The sequence below is a fragment of the Balaenoptera musculus genome, chromosome 10 (genome assembly GCF_009873245.2).
Source record: "Balaenoptera musculus isolate JJ_BM4_2016_0621 chromosome 10, mBalMus1.pri.v3, whole genome shotgun sequence".
In the NCBI taxonomy this organism is placed as follows: Eukaryota; Metazoa; Chordata; class Mammalia; order Artiodactyla; family Balaenopteridae; genus Balaenoptera; species Balaenoptera musculus.
Genome location: NC_045794.1, coordinates 30,982,324 through 30,997,096, shown reverse-complemented (window position 1 = coordinate 30,997,096; position 14,773 = coordinate 30,982,324). Strand labels below are relative to the sequence as shown.

General features: G+C 34.7%; 1 protein-coding gene across 1 annotated transcript in view; it reads left to right on the top strand.

The window, feature by feature from the left end:
* SLC2A13 (solute carrier family 2 member 13) overlaps positions 1–14,773 on the top strand; it is a 425,762-nt gene that overhangs the window by 83,188 nt on the left and 327,801 nt on the right. The window lies entirely within an intron of this gene.

Below are 14,773 nucleotides of genomic sequence, written 5' to 3'. Positions count from 1 at the left end.
GTTTCTGAGCCTATGAAAATTTACATCCCTCAAAATAACATACCTCTCTGGGCCCCAGGACATTCTTTGCTCTTCTCTCTTGGATAGAGCTGATTTTCCAATGAGTGTTCCTCTGTTTATAATTACATAAATCATCATGTGATTTATATTAAAAAGAATGGTATATCTATAGAAGGGCTAAATTCTCCTTTATATTGACTTTTACTAATTCTCAGGTTTAATTTTTTTAAATTACAGTTATCTTATTCCACCTCACTAGACTATATACAGCTATTTGCAAAGTATACTGGGTATTTTTGCATGTTTCATCGTTCACATGATGTTCTTTGTTTTCTTTTCTTTTTCAGCTGAAGAAGGAAAATTTGAGGTAATACAGGTGTGGAATGAAAAGCACAAGGTATTAGTGCTAGTTACCTCTATATTAGATATTTTTCTGGAGTATCACCAGGCTAATTCATGGACAATGTGAGACTTGTGCTGAGCTTTGAAGAATTGGCAGGATTCATGTGGACTGAGGTGAAAATGAGGACAGAGAGTAGGATGGATGAGGGCAGGATCAGGAGGCTTGAAACTGAAGTTAAGATGTACATGGTAGATTGGAGCCCGATTGTAGAGGTCTATGAATTCTAGGCTGGAAAATTTTATCTTTGAAATTTTATCTACAGACAAAGGGAATCTATTACTTTTTAAGCAGTTCATGCCATAATGTTAGCGTGTGATTAACGTGACAGTGAGGTCCAGAATTTATTGGAACTCTTGGCTCTTGGGTGGGTTCAGGGAACCTATTGTGAGAGTACTGCCAGAATATTGGTGTGAGGTACTGACATGATACTCTTGGAGACATCAGTTAACATTTTTATTTGAGTATAATTGCTTCACAATATGGCACATGGTTTTATTTTTTTTGGAGTATAATTTTTTGGAGTATGGAAATCATTCAGTCATTCAAAAAAATTGTTTGGCACTACTACATACTCCTGTTGTACTTGATACTAGAGATAGAAAGATCAATAAGAAATGTACCTGTCCTTAAGCAATCAAGCACCTCACAGACTAATGAAGGAGAGACTTTTCGTCAGCGTGTTAAGTAAATGATAGTGTTATGGGAGCTCTCGGGGAATAAATAACTTAGCTTCACAAATGGAATAATATTTGAGCTGAGTCTTTTATGAATAAAGAGTTTGAGGCAGAGTGCGGGAGAGGGAAACTCTAGGTGAAATATAATTTTCATAGGCCCTATAGTGTAAAAGAGCCAGTCATATTTGGGCAATGGGGAGAAGTTTAGAGTGGCTACTGGGAGGGCCAATGATTACTATTTGGGAGTTTGAGAGTGAAGTGGGAAGGCTAGTCTTAACAGGTATGAATAGAACTTTAAATCCATTGCACTCTCTAACAGTACATTGAGTTCAGGTTTGTTTATTGACAGTCTTAGAAAATAATTTAAAAAAAATCAACATTACTTTAGATGAAAAAATTTATGAGCTTCTCTCCCCCGTAATATTTTGCAATTTAAAAATCATGCCAATACGATGATTTTCAGAATCATATTTAAAAGAGGGTGTTATTTCTAAACAAATTTATGCTGGGGAAAGTACTCTTATAATTTATGACATTGGCCATTTTAAGATAGATGGATTTGGTTAACAAATAAATATCTTACTACTGAAAATATTTGTAATTTGACAGAATTAAGATACAAGATATATATGTGACTGTTTATCATAAAGGTGTAGTGGACGGAAGAGATTTGAGACTTGCTTTAACAACACATGCATTGCTTTATTTAAGCACTGACATGCTCATTAGCTAATGCTTCAGCAATTGTACAGTGTTATTGTGAGGATCAAACGAGTTTTAGTAGCTGTGAACATACTTATAGACTCTTAAATGTTCCTAGGTATTGTTTGCTGTTATCTCCAGAAAAATCTTAGGTTGGGTCTCTATCCTGCATAAAGCTGGCAATAAAAATCGCCCCCACGTTCAACTATCTGAATTTTCCAGGTGAAAAGTTAATATAGTTTGCTAATGAGACTGATTGGCATAAGACTAACCTCCCCTGAAGGTAACCATTATAAGTCATAGACAGAATTAAAAAAAAAATGTTTAAAACACTGGAGAGCTCCAGCACCAAGAAACTAAAGGGGGATTTGATCCTTGAAGGGAACAGTTCATGATGAGATCTACACCTATGACTTTTTCTCTGAGGGCAGCCCTCAATCTATGATGCTGGGCAGCGAGAACTTAAGCAGAAAACTACAGTTTTATTGGCTTGTGGTATAAGTGGCTAGAGTTTGGGATGGCCAGAGCAGCTGAAATTTGAGGGGTAAAATCCAGGAAAAGAATGACCCAGAAAGGAGGAAGCCACCAAATCTGAATATTAATTTGCTACAAATGTTTTACAGATCCCTGAACTGTGAATATTACAGGGGAGATTCCATGGAGCCTGCAGAAAGCAACAGTTAGAAGATGGTGAAAGATGAGACAGATTTTATTTCCTGCCCATAGGAGGAAGGACATATTTGGAATTTGAAACCTGCCAGGTTAGAGGGGCCAAGAGCTTGCACTTCCACGGAAATCATAGAAGCACCAGCCTTAGGAGTAGAGACTTGTTATATGATTAAGGAATTTCCCCTAAGACAAGCCAAAACTGAAAACAGATTTACACTAGCCAAGTGTAAAACCAAGCTTCCACAGATATAAGGTGCCTAATAAAAAAGTGAGTGTTCTTCAGAAGAGAACAAAATCTAGAGTCTCCAGAGTTTATCCACAATACTCAAAACACATTAAAAATTATTAGATATGCAAATAAACAGAAAATGTGACCCATAATTGAAAGAAAAATTGGTCAGTATAGGCAAACCTCAAGATTATGCTTATAAAGACATTTTCAAATAATCTAAAGTTAGGACAAATTGTCACCACTAGACCTCCTGCATTATAAGAAATGCTAAGGAAAATTTTCAGACTGAAGGGAAATGACACTAGATGAAAGCTCATCCATCTACAGTAGGGAGGAAAAGTAGTGGCTATCAATAAGAGACCAAATATAAAGGAATTTGTTTTTTTCTTCTGTCCATTTTTTGAAAGACATATGACTGTTTACATTTAAATTTATTGTGCAATTTATAATATATATAAGTTATAAAATATATGATGACAATAGCAGAAAAATTGGGGTCAGTAAATAGAATTATACATGTTTGTGAAGAGTTACAGTGTTATCTCTAGGTAGACTGATAAGTTAAGATGCATGTTTTATCCCGAGAACAATCACTGGAATAGATTACAAAAGGATACAGCTAAGAAGCCATTATAAGAATTAACATGAAATACTTAAGATATTTGGATAATCTGAACAAAGGCAAGAAAAAAATAAATAGGGACTTCCCTGATGGTGCAGTGGTTAAAAATCTGCCTGCCAATGCAGGGGACACAGGTTCAAACCCTGGTCCAGGAAGATCCCACATGCCGTGGAGCAACTAAGCCCGTGCGCCACAACTACTGAGCCTGTACTCTGTGCCACAGCTGCTGAGCCCACGTGCCACAACTACTGAAGCCCATGGACCTAGAGCCTGTGCTCCACAACAAGAGAAGCCACGGCAATGAGAAGCCCGCACACTGCAAGGAATAGTAGCCCCTGCTTGCCACAATTAGAGAAAGCCCGCACGTAGCAATAAAGACCAAATACAGCCAAAAATAAATAAATAAATAATAAATTTTAAAAAAAGAAGAAAGAAAAAAATAAATAGCAGATGGGACAAATAGAAAGCAGATAGCAAAATGGTAGACTTAAAATCCAATTACAGCAACAGTTACATTAAATGTAAAAAAGTATCATTGTGTACAAAAAGCATGGCACAGATTTATATTGTGTAAAAGAGATACACTTTAAGTAAAATGCTATAGATAGGTTAAAAGTGAAAGGATGGCAAAAGATAGACTATGCAAACAGTAAGTATAAGAAAGCTTGTGTGCTATATTAATAATCACACAAAGTAAACTTTAAGACAAGTGGTATTACCAGAGATGAAGAGGGACATTTCATAATGATAAAAGAGTCAATTCATCAGAATTAAAAATGATAAAGAATGTATAGTTTACTTCAAAATGCATAAACAAAAGTTAACAGATGGTGGTTGTACAACATTGTGAATGTACTTAATGCTACAGATCTATACACTTAAATATGATTAAAATGGGAAATTTTATTTTGTATACTTTATCACAATTTAAAAATTACAGAACTAAAGGAAGAAATAGACAAATTCAGGCTCATATTGGGAAAATTTTTAACTCTTTTCTTAGCAACTGATAGGACAACTAGGCAAAAAATGTAGAAAAACTGGAAAACACTCTTAATTGCCTAGGCATAATTGACATTTGTGGATAGCTACACCCAACAGCTGCATCGTACACATTCTTTTTCAAATTCACATCAGACATTCTGTAAAATTGGCCATATCCTGAATCATAAAATAAATGTTAATAAATTTAAAAAATGACTCTTATAGAATATGTCCTCTGACAATAGCAGAATTAAATTAGACATCAATAAAATAGCCAGAAAAGCTTCAAATATTTGGAAATTAAAGCAGCATGTTCTAAATAACTCATGGATTTAAGGATATGTCAGAAGGAAAATTAGAAAACAGTTTTGAGTTCAAAGAAAATAATATATATCAAAATTTGTAGAATGCAGCTTCAACTGTGCTTAGAGCATAATATATAGCTAAAGTGATTTTATTAGAGAAGTCAAATGATCTAAGTTTCATGTTAAGCTAGAAAAATATGAGCATATTAAAACCAAATGAAACAAAAGGTATTAAATAATGAAGAATAGAAGCCAATGTAATACAAAGCAGACAAACAATAGAAAAATAATGTTGGTTCTTTGGAATTATTAATAAAATTGGTAAACTGATTATGACCAATTTAAAAAGATAAAGCACAAATTATCAATATCAGGAGTAAAAGCACATCATTTCTATGGACATAATAAGGATAGTGAGGGAATACTTTGAAAAACTTTGTGCCAATAAAGTCAACAACTTAGATGGAATGGACATATTGCTTGAAAATCACAACTCTACTAAAAACACAAGGTAAAATGGAAAATCTGAATACTCCTATATTTATTAAGTTGAATCATTGCTAGTAACCTACCTGAAAAGCTAACTTCAGGCCCAGATGGTTTCACTGGTGAATTAAATAAAACATTTAGAGAATAAATAGCTCCAAGCTTAAACAAAAGCTTTAAGAAAATAGAGGTAGAAGGAGTACTTCCCGGCTGAGTTTTGAGGTCAGCATAGCTAATATTGTGGCTTTTTTTTTTTTTTTCTGAAATTACTCATGCCTCATTTAATTGTCCAGTTTTTTTTTTTTTTTTTAAATATTTTATTTATTTATTTATTTATGGCTGTGTTGGGTCTTCATTTCTGTGCGAGGGCTTTCTCTAGTCGTGGCAAGCGGGGGCCACTCTTCATCGCGGTGCACGGGCCTCTCACTATTGCGGCCTCTCTTGTTGCGGAGCACAGGCTCCAGACGCGCAGGCTCAGTAGTTGTGGCTCACGGGCCTAGTTGCTCCGCGGCATGTGGGATCCTCCCAGACCAGGGCTCGAACCCGCGTCCCCTGCATTAGCAGGCAGATTCTCAACCACTGCGCCACCAGGGAAGCCCCCAGTTTTTTTTTAGTACATTCAATAGTGACACAGATTCTCAATAATTCATAACTACATGTTAAATATTAAAGTATATCATAACAGACTCCAATACATTTTATGTTAGATATTATACCTAAGGTCTACCCATTCCTATAACAAATTGAATGAGGCTCTTCTTCGTGAAATTACCACTGAATACACTTTACTTAATTTTGTTTCTGTCCTTCTGAGACTGTTAAAGACCAGCAGTGACCTGGATGGGCTGCACTTTTGGTAGTAATGGAGATTCCAGTACACTGGGAAAGACAGTGGTTCGGATTCATGGCTTGTTAGTTCTGGAAGTGGCTTAAGTTGTTACAAGCAAAGAAAATTCTAGACACAGTTTGAAGTATCCTTAAAATAGTAGTAAGATCAAACCCAATAATATATAAAAGAATAATAAATCCTTTTATATAAACTGACCAAGGCAGTTTTCTCAGAAAAGTCAGTTTGTTTACCATATGAAAATTAATTTGTGCAAGTCACCATGTTGAAATTATTTAAAGGAGGAAAACCTAAAGGATCTATCTCAATATATGCAGGAAAACATTTGACAGAATAACCTTTATTTATGATAAAACCTTTCTGCAAACTAGAATGGAAGAGCACTTCTTGAATTTAATAAAGGGCATCTACAAAAAAACCTGCAGCCAGCTTTATACTCAATGGGGAAAGCCTGAATGCTTTCCCTTCTGATGGAATTCAAGACAAAGATGTTGGCTATCACCACTTACATTCATTCAAATTCACTGAAAAGGACAAGTAGATTCTAAAATTTTTACAGAAAAGTAAAGGACCTAGAATTGCCAAAACCATCTTGAAGAACAAGTTGGACGATTCACTATCTGATTTCAAGACTTACTATAAAGCTAAAACAATGAGACTGGTAAGGATTGATAAATAAATCGGTGGGTCAGAAAGAATGGATGTATTTCAAAAACAAGATTGAAAGAAGCTAGATACAAAGAAGTATGGTCTCTAAGATTCCGTATGAAGTTCATCAATATGCAAAATTAGCTATGGGGACTGAAATTCGATCAGTGATTGTCTAAGGCAGTGGGGATTGACTGGAAGGGGGTAAGGTATGAGGGAACTTTCTGGGATGGAAAGTTCTGTTTCTTGATTGGGATGGTACTTACAAGGATATATATATATATATATATATATATATATATATACACACACACATATATATATACTCATAGAATGGTACACCTTGGATCTCATTTTATTATATGCAAATTTTGCCTAAAAAGAAGTTAATTTCAACCTTATATTGGCTCCCTCCATTATATTCCTTTTCTGCAATGGTCAGTGATAGTTTAAATGTTGTTTCTGCCATGACACTTTTTCTAATATCCTCTGTTGAAATAACTTTTCTCCTTACTCTTACACTGTGCCTAAATCTCAGTCATAGCAATTACATAATCCAATTTTGTTCCATGATTACTAGGTATGAGCTCCTTGAAGCAAGGGAATATCTCTTAGTCATTTCTGTATCTCCAAAATCCCAAACACAGAGCTTTGCATATGGAAGATATTCAGAGTTTGAAAAAAAATGGTGTGTATATAGGTATGGTTGTGCATGCATTATTTTCAGCACTTGTACTGTGAATTTTGTACATCTTAATGCATTTTGCCATGTTGTTTAAAACTATCTAATATCTCTGCAAAATACCACATTCATTTATTTAAATAGCATCTAATCTTATTCTATTAAAGCAAGTATATCTTGCTACTTCTGCTATGACCACAGCACTAAATAACCTCGGCCAAGCCATTTGCCTTATGTACTGATATCAAATTACTTTGAGAGATTTTCCCCTAACTATGTAGATAGAGTTAATATTTTCTTTGGCTTATATATATGTTTACATCTATGGCTATGAATTTTTTAGCAGTTTACATAGACTCATTTACTAGGTAACATAAAAATTGCTCATTTGCTGGTGATGTATCACATCACCTTTTTACTTGAAAGAATCCAACTTGACACATTGATTTTTTTTTTTTTATTATGTACCCCCAGCTGTGTGTCTCCTGTTTGCTCTCTAACTGCCATCAGATTTTCAAGTGTATCAGTCACTGATGTTGATATTCTACATGGCCCTTAATGGCAGAGGAAAATTAACTTATTAGCCTGAGGTCTCAATTAGGCAGTATTTTCTTTTTTTTTTTTTTAAATTTTTATTGGGGTATAATTCATTTACAATGTGTGTTAGTTTCAGGTGTACAGCAAAATGAATCTGTTGTACAAATACATATATCTGCTCTTTTTTATATTCTTTTCCTGTATAAGCCATTACAGAGTATTGAGTAGAGTTCCCAGTGCTATACAGTAGGTCCTTATTAGTTATCTATTTTATATATCATAGTGTGTATGTGTCAATCCCAGTCTTCCAATTCATCCCTCCCCCACCCCTTACCCCCCGGTAAGCATAAGTTTATTTTCTACATCTGTAACTCTATTTCGGTTTTGTAGGTAAGTTCATTTGTAGCCTTTTTTAGGCAGTATTTTCTTATTTTAATTTCTTATCTATTGAAATGGATCTGTGAGTAATGAAGAAAAATTTTTAAATATATTATCAAGTAAGTTGTTGTAACTATAGCAGGTAGTTAAATTCAGTGTTATCTTCTTGCATTTAAAACTTGCATTAAGTAGGAACATATATAAATCACAATTCATGTTTGATGACTATCGAGTAATTATTTTATCATTGATATTTAAAGGTGGCTGTTTCTTTTGTAAATCCAAGAATAGGGATCTAGGAGTAAATGCATTACTCATGTGATTATTACTTAAAGTTTTTGAAAAAACTCAAAATCCGTAGGACTCTTGAACAACGAAGTTGGGTAGCTCTAGATATAGGGCTGAAGGACGGTGTTCTTGGATGTGATTTGAAGGGATGGGGTTATGCCATTTTAAGGGGAAACTTAAAAAGTGTATAATGATAGAGATCATTGGAAAGGTGAGCTTGGGGAGATGTTTTCGGATTTATACAGTAATGCACTCTCTCTGGTTAAGTTCATTCATGATGCTCAATTGCTTAATGATTGGCTTAGAGTTTGGTACTTAACTTACATTCAGATGTTTGCTGGGTAAACAGCTGGAAACATCTCAGATGGCAAGTTCAGCCTTAGCTTTCAAAGCAAACAGAGTAAATCTTCAAAAAGTAACATTTTCAAAGAATTTACTTATTCTAACTGCTAACCCTTTCTATTTTCAATAAAATGTTTCAGGAAAAAAAGGTTTAAAGTTTATTTCATAGTTATATGTAAAAGAATACCAATTTGAAACTGTAGAGTTTTAAAGAATAAAGCATAGCATTATGCTTAGTATTTATGATACAGTATTCCTCTAATTGATTTGTGCTCTTAGAATGGGCTAACCATTCTTGATTTCCAAATTAATAGCAAATAGATATAAACAGAATGCAAGCTAGAAGATAGAGGATGGAGGTAAAACTATTGGAATAACAAATACAGATTTGTCATTTGATTTTTTTCAGTTTATTATAAGACAGTATTAGATATTATTAGAGAATATTGCTAAAAACCCTCCCTGTACCCAGGACAGTTTCAGAGATTGTGACTGAGCTCATCTTACTGTTTTGAAAAATATCAAGATCCTCTAGGACTAGAAAAATGTAACATGAGAATTTGGCTTAAAAATGTATACTTTTAACAACACGAGGTCTAGAGACAGGTAAGGAAGTGATTATTGAACTGCACATTAATGCTGTCATGGCCTATTAGGAGGATATTTGGCTAAATGACTGCAGTGTCCAAAAAATCTTTACTGTGCTTCTCAGAGTGAAAATGTCTTCCCTTAATAGAATTCAGCACCTCAAGAGCCATAAAAATAATTTTATACAATTTGTTTTAAATATAATATTTTGTAATACAGTTCCCTTAGCTATGATAGTCTTTCTGTTACAGCTTGACTTACAAGTAAAACCATAAATCGTATAGCTCTTGCATTATAAGGCATTGGCAACCTCTTCCCATCATTTGAGAATTTAAGGAGGAAAAAGAATAGAGGGGAGAAGAGAAGTAAACAGAACGTGATGTAGGATACAATTCCTCAATCCAGCACAATTCCTTTTGGGGCGGCCTCTGGAAGGCAGACATTGGAAAACAAAGTGTAGAGAAAAGTGACTTTAGATCTATCACTTCTGTCATATAAAACATTTTAAAAGGATCAAATCTCAAGTCCAAATTTTTTGCTCTCAATCATATTTTAAACTATCTATTGTGTTATTATCTAAATTTTTCCTGTATGAAAAGTTTACCAGTGTATGTTAAAGAAAAACGAAATCAAAATTCATTTTGGCACAGTGTTCAAAGTGAGCACTGCAAGTTTACCCTTACAAATGATATATTTTCTTTTAACTAATAGTCAACTGTTTTCATAGAAGCACTCTGGTATTGAGGATAATAGAATATCCCATTTGCCACGACCGGGTCTGTGTTGTTAAATCCAGTTTGCAGTTCCCTAGCCCAGTGGGTGCTAAGTGTCAGGTGCTACGCAGGGTTTGGCGAGATTGGGACGGGCTGCACCCAGCAGCCCTTTCCCCTGTTATCGCCACAGGGCTTTACTGCATTTCACAGAGATGTGTGAACAACAGACTTCTAAAGCGATCCTTAAACATGAGGCTGAGGTAAATTTATGCCCCCTTTTATGAGTTCTGCAGAATTATTATCAAGTAATCATGAAACATTTATTATAGCTTGACTTACAATAAACATTTATTATAGGGATCCTGGGTTTTAATCCTGGTTCCACCGCATCCTAGTTCTGTATCTTCTTTGTGCCTCATTTCTTTGTCTTTAAAATGGTAATAATAATGGTTCCTACCTTATAGGGATGTTGCGAAGATTAATGAGTTAAAGTATTTTAATTCTTTTGAACAGTGCTTGGCACATAGTAACTAGTGCTATGTGTTAGCTATTACTTTTGCTGTTTAAGCTGAGTTTGACCTTCAAGTAGATTTTTATGTATTTGGAACATAATCATCACCGCTGTGGAACTACTAGAGATAAGAAACATGTTTATCTGTTGACTGTGTTTTCAGATAACCATGTTATCATCAGTTCAGAGAGGGGCAATTATGAACTGCAAAATTCTGTCTTAAATGGCCATCTATTCAAAGATACTCGTCTTTTGTTTCATAGGTTAGAGCAATATGATTCCTTTAAAACAAGAATGATTGTAAATTGTTCAGTTCAATGAAGGACTTGTTTGGTTTTGTGTGAGGCACAGGCCGTCTGATGGCAGCAGCTCAGCAGGTCTGCTCAGCCACAGTGGGGAGGGCAGGCACCCAGGAATGAGGGCTGTTTGGTTTACAGAGTTTCAGTTCCTGACACTGGGAAGGCTTAATCTGAGGTGAAGAAGCCCGACTTGTCTCCTTTGTTGATAGGTGGCCCAAACACACAATTTGAAAGTATTGCTTACTATTTGAGGTCCCCTCCTTAGTTTTCTGGTAGGCAGGCGCTGGTACTGCTAGTTGTACCAGAAAATAGCTCATTTGTTAACTTCAGTTTAGAAAGTTTTAAAAGGTATCTTTCTGTGAGTGATCATGATGCTAAAGAATATTCTAAAAATTTTTAGAACTCATGAAGGCTTGGCATTTTTGATTGAGTCAACCTCCTTTCCCCTTCTGTCAGCTTGATGTGCTATCTGGCCTCCAGAAGGTAAATGGCGTTTGCTCTAAGGTGGACCTTGGGTGCTTATTGTTCACTTTCACCCCGTGGATTTTTAAAACACTTAGATCAGTGGTTCTCAGCCTTGATGGCACCTGGGGAGCTTTTAAGAAAATAGAATTCCCTGAGCTTGAAGCCCAGAGCAATTAGTCAAAATCCCCAGGGTAGGTGGGCCCTGGACACTGGTGTGTTTTAAAAGTCTCCTGGGTGATTCTAATGTGCAGCCAGGGTTTAGAACCCTTGATTTGGCTTATAATTATGAGATCCCCCATGTCAATAGGGGGCTGCTTGTCTGTTTGGGGATTGCCTGCCTGGTTTGTCAGTGTACTCTTGTCATTCATCTGGTTCCTGGTTTCCTTGGATTTACAGGACTCTTGGTAAGTCTGTAATCGTGCCTTAACTAGCCTATAGAGTTCCTCCTCTCTTAGTCTCATGTTAAAATTTTCATCAGTATCACAGCAAAGCAAACTCTTATTTATTCTTCTTATTCTCCAGTATGCATATCATTGGAGGAACAGTTTTTCCTCAAGAAAGAAACTGGTTACTGCTGCCTACTAAAAGTTTGGGTGGATGATATAGCTGGGATAGAAAAGTTGCATTGAATTAGTTGAGAGGGGAGAAGGTCAGGGAGGTAAAAACATTTTTTGCTGAGCTTTCTCTTTGTGCTTAGGTACCGAAAGAATGATCTCACTTAATTCTCCCAACAGCTCAATGAAATGGACACTGTCATCTGTGCATTAAAATGTTATGTAACCTGATCAGGGTTTTGTGGTTAATATGTCCAGAGGTGAAGTATGACCCAGGTCTGCTCCTACCCTCTCTCCATCATAAACCACAGTTACCTGATCTCTTGGGTATTTGGTCTCTACAAAGCCATGGTAATTTATTTCTATCAAAATATTTTTATCATGAAAGATAATTAAAATATAGTAAAATAAGCTCCTTTGTTTTACTTTTAGAAATCTTAGGATGTAAATGTATAAAACATGTTTGATCTTGACTAGTCTCTGAAAACAGGCTTTAATATCCTTAAAGTTTGGCAATAGAGTGTGAGTTCCTTTTTCCTACCCTAGTATTAAGGCATTGAATTGTAAATGTCAGACCTAGACTCTTGGGGCTTAGAGATTTCAGAAGGCTGGAGGGCTAAAGTATTCTGTCTTCTACGGCTCACTTAAAAAAACAGGCTAATATGTATCTTTGCATTTTTCTTTTTGTTATTTTCCCTTTTCTTCCCTTCTTTTCTTTTTTCTTTTAATTTTTAAAAAATATTATGTTCTGGGATTAAATAGTGAGTAGTAAAGTGCAAAGTATTACGTGAGCATCTTCGGGTCTAAAAATGATTCAGTTTCTATATTCATTTCAGTGCTTCTTTGAAGTAGTCAGTGCACCCCTTTAATCTTAATTCATCACTAAGGGGGTTTGTAAAACAGAAGGAAAGATCAAGAAAGGTATAGAGAAATGAAAAGTAAAGGCTTTCATCTTTAGTACTTTTCTTATTTATTTCCTAATCCAATATATTTGGTTTCTACCTTTTTATTGCTTTTCTTTTGAATAATTGGCAATGTAGGATAACCTTTTTTCTTAAATTTTTTAAGAGAGAACACACTGAATAGAAATTTCATTCATTTATAGCATTAAAACACACGTTAAGATTTGGTTATACAAGTTAACATCTTAAGGGAAAGAGGCCAGAAATATTCATTTGTGTGAGCTGATCTCTCTAGTTCTCATCAGATGAGTCTTCAGAAGAAAAGGTCTGGTCATATCTAGAGTAACAAACAGAAGAAAAGGTCTGGTTATATCTAGAGTAACAAATAGTTTCATTGGAAAGAATTTCTGTGTAAGTAACTTTGCAGAGCTAAATGATCCAGTAGAGTTGCTGCATAAAATGTTACTATATGAGTGTGAAACAGTTTTCTGTTTAGTTTATATAGACAGTTTTGATATATATAGCTGTTTTTGTATCATTTCATAAAACATTTACTAAATGCCTACTGTGCAAGATACTTTATAAGGTGCTATGTTGAATATAAAGTTAAATATGCAATCAAGTGAAATAGGTAAATAATTTATTATAATACAAGGTATAATGACATAAATAGAGGTTAAAAATGTTTTCTAGGTGAGCAGAGGAAGGAGTGATTAAGTATTGGTGTAATTATCAGTACTCATGGATTAAAGTATAAAACATGTCTAATAAGATTTCCTTTAATATTGTAGGCCAAGTGATTCATTTAGTCATTCATAAACACTTTGTTCACTTTCTAAATCTTAATTTTTCTGAGTGTATTTATAGCTACTGTTTGGGTAGGAGGTACTCTTAACACCCATGCAGCAATTGTGTTTTGTTTTTCTACTCTTTTTGGAAGTAAAATGAAATTGCCTGGAAAATAATAGACTTATTCACAAGATATGTGTCTTCAGGACTGCTATGCTTTAGGTTTAGCATGGCTTAAAAGTTAGAACAGCTTTGAAAAGTGTATTGAGTCAGGTGAATTCTCGTTGATTTATGAATACCAGTGAGTATAGGTTGTTATGTAATCAGGACTGGCCTTCCGAGCTCTACCACCATAAATCTACCATGGAAAATATTCTGGGAACTTGGATCAATAGAAAACATCCAGGTGTCCTAGATTCATAGAAGCCACCAATTTAAAGAGACCTTGAAGTTTATGTAATCTAACTCAGTTTAAAAAGATTGAGGCCTAGAGGTATTAGGAGATTAGTCCAGTGGTCAGAATAATTTGGAGAGATCTTTGATATTGATATACTCATATTGCTATTTTTGTTATTTCTCTGGTAGATTTAAAGTGCTATGCTTATTTGTTATTTAGAATTTTGCCAGTCATTAAGAATAGACATTTGAAGAAGATGACAACTTAAAACATTAGCAGCTTTTTCATATTTCTAGTCATTTTAATAATGATTATTAGCATCTGACTTCATCTTTTTTCTGCTATCGGCTGCTATGTGCTTTCCTAACTCTCCCTCCACCCCCCCTTTTTTTGTTAAGTAAAGTGCTTTTTTGTCTAAAAAAAAATGATGCTTGATGGCAAAATGAAATCATAACTAATCATTTACAGAGAAGAAATAACTGTAAAGAAATAAATCTGAGCATTTATTTTAATGAAAAGTATATCTTTTAAACAGATATCAGAGAGTTTTGTCTTAACCCCATTTTTATATTGTAAATTACAGAATTATATTGGTATTAGATAGGAATGGTGATTTTGGTGTTTTGCATGTTGTGTTTGGTTCAGAATGCCTATCCAAAATGATCGTGACTTTTGTCCATTCTTTTTCATTGTAATTTGTGGGAGAGATAAAGAAGAATCAGATTTTTCTCATTTTTCAATTTTTCACTACAATAT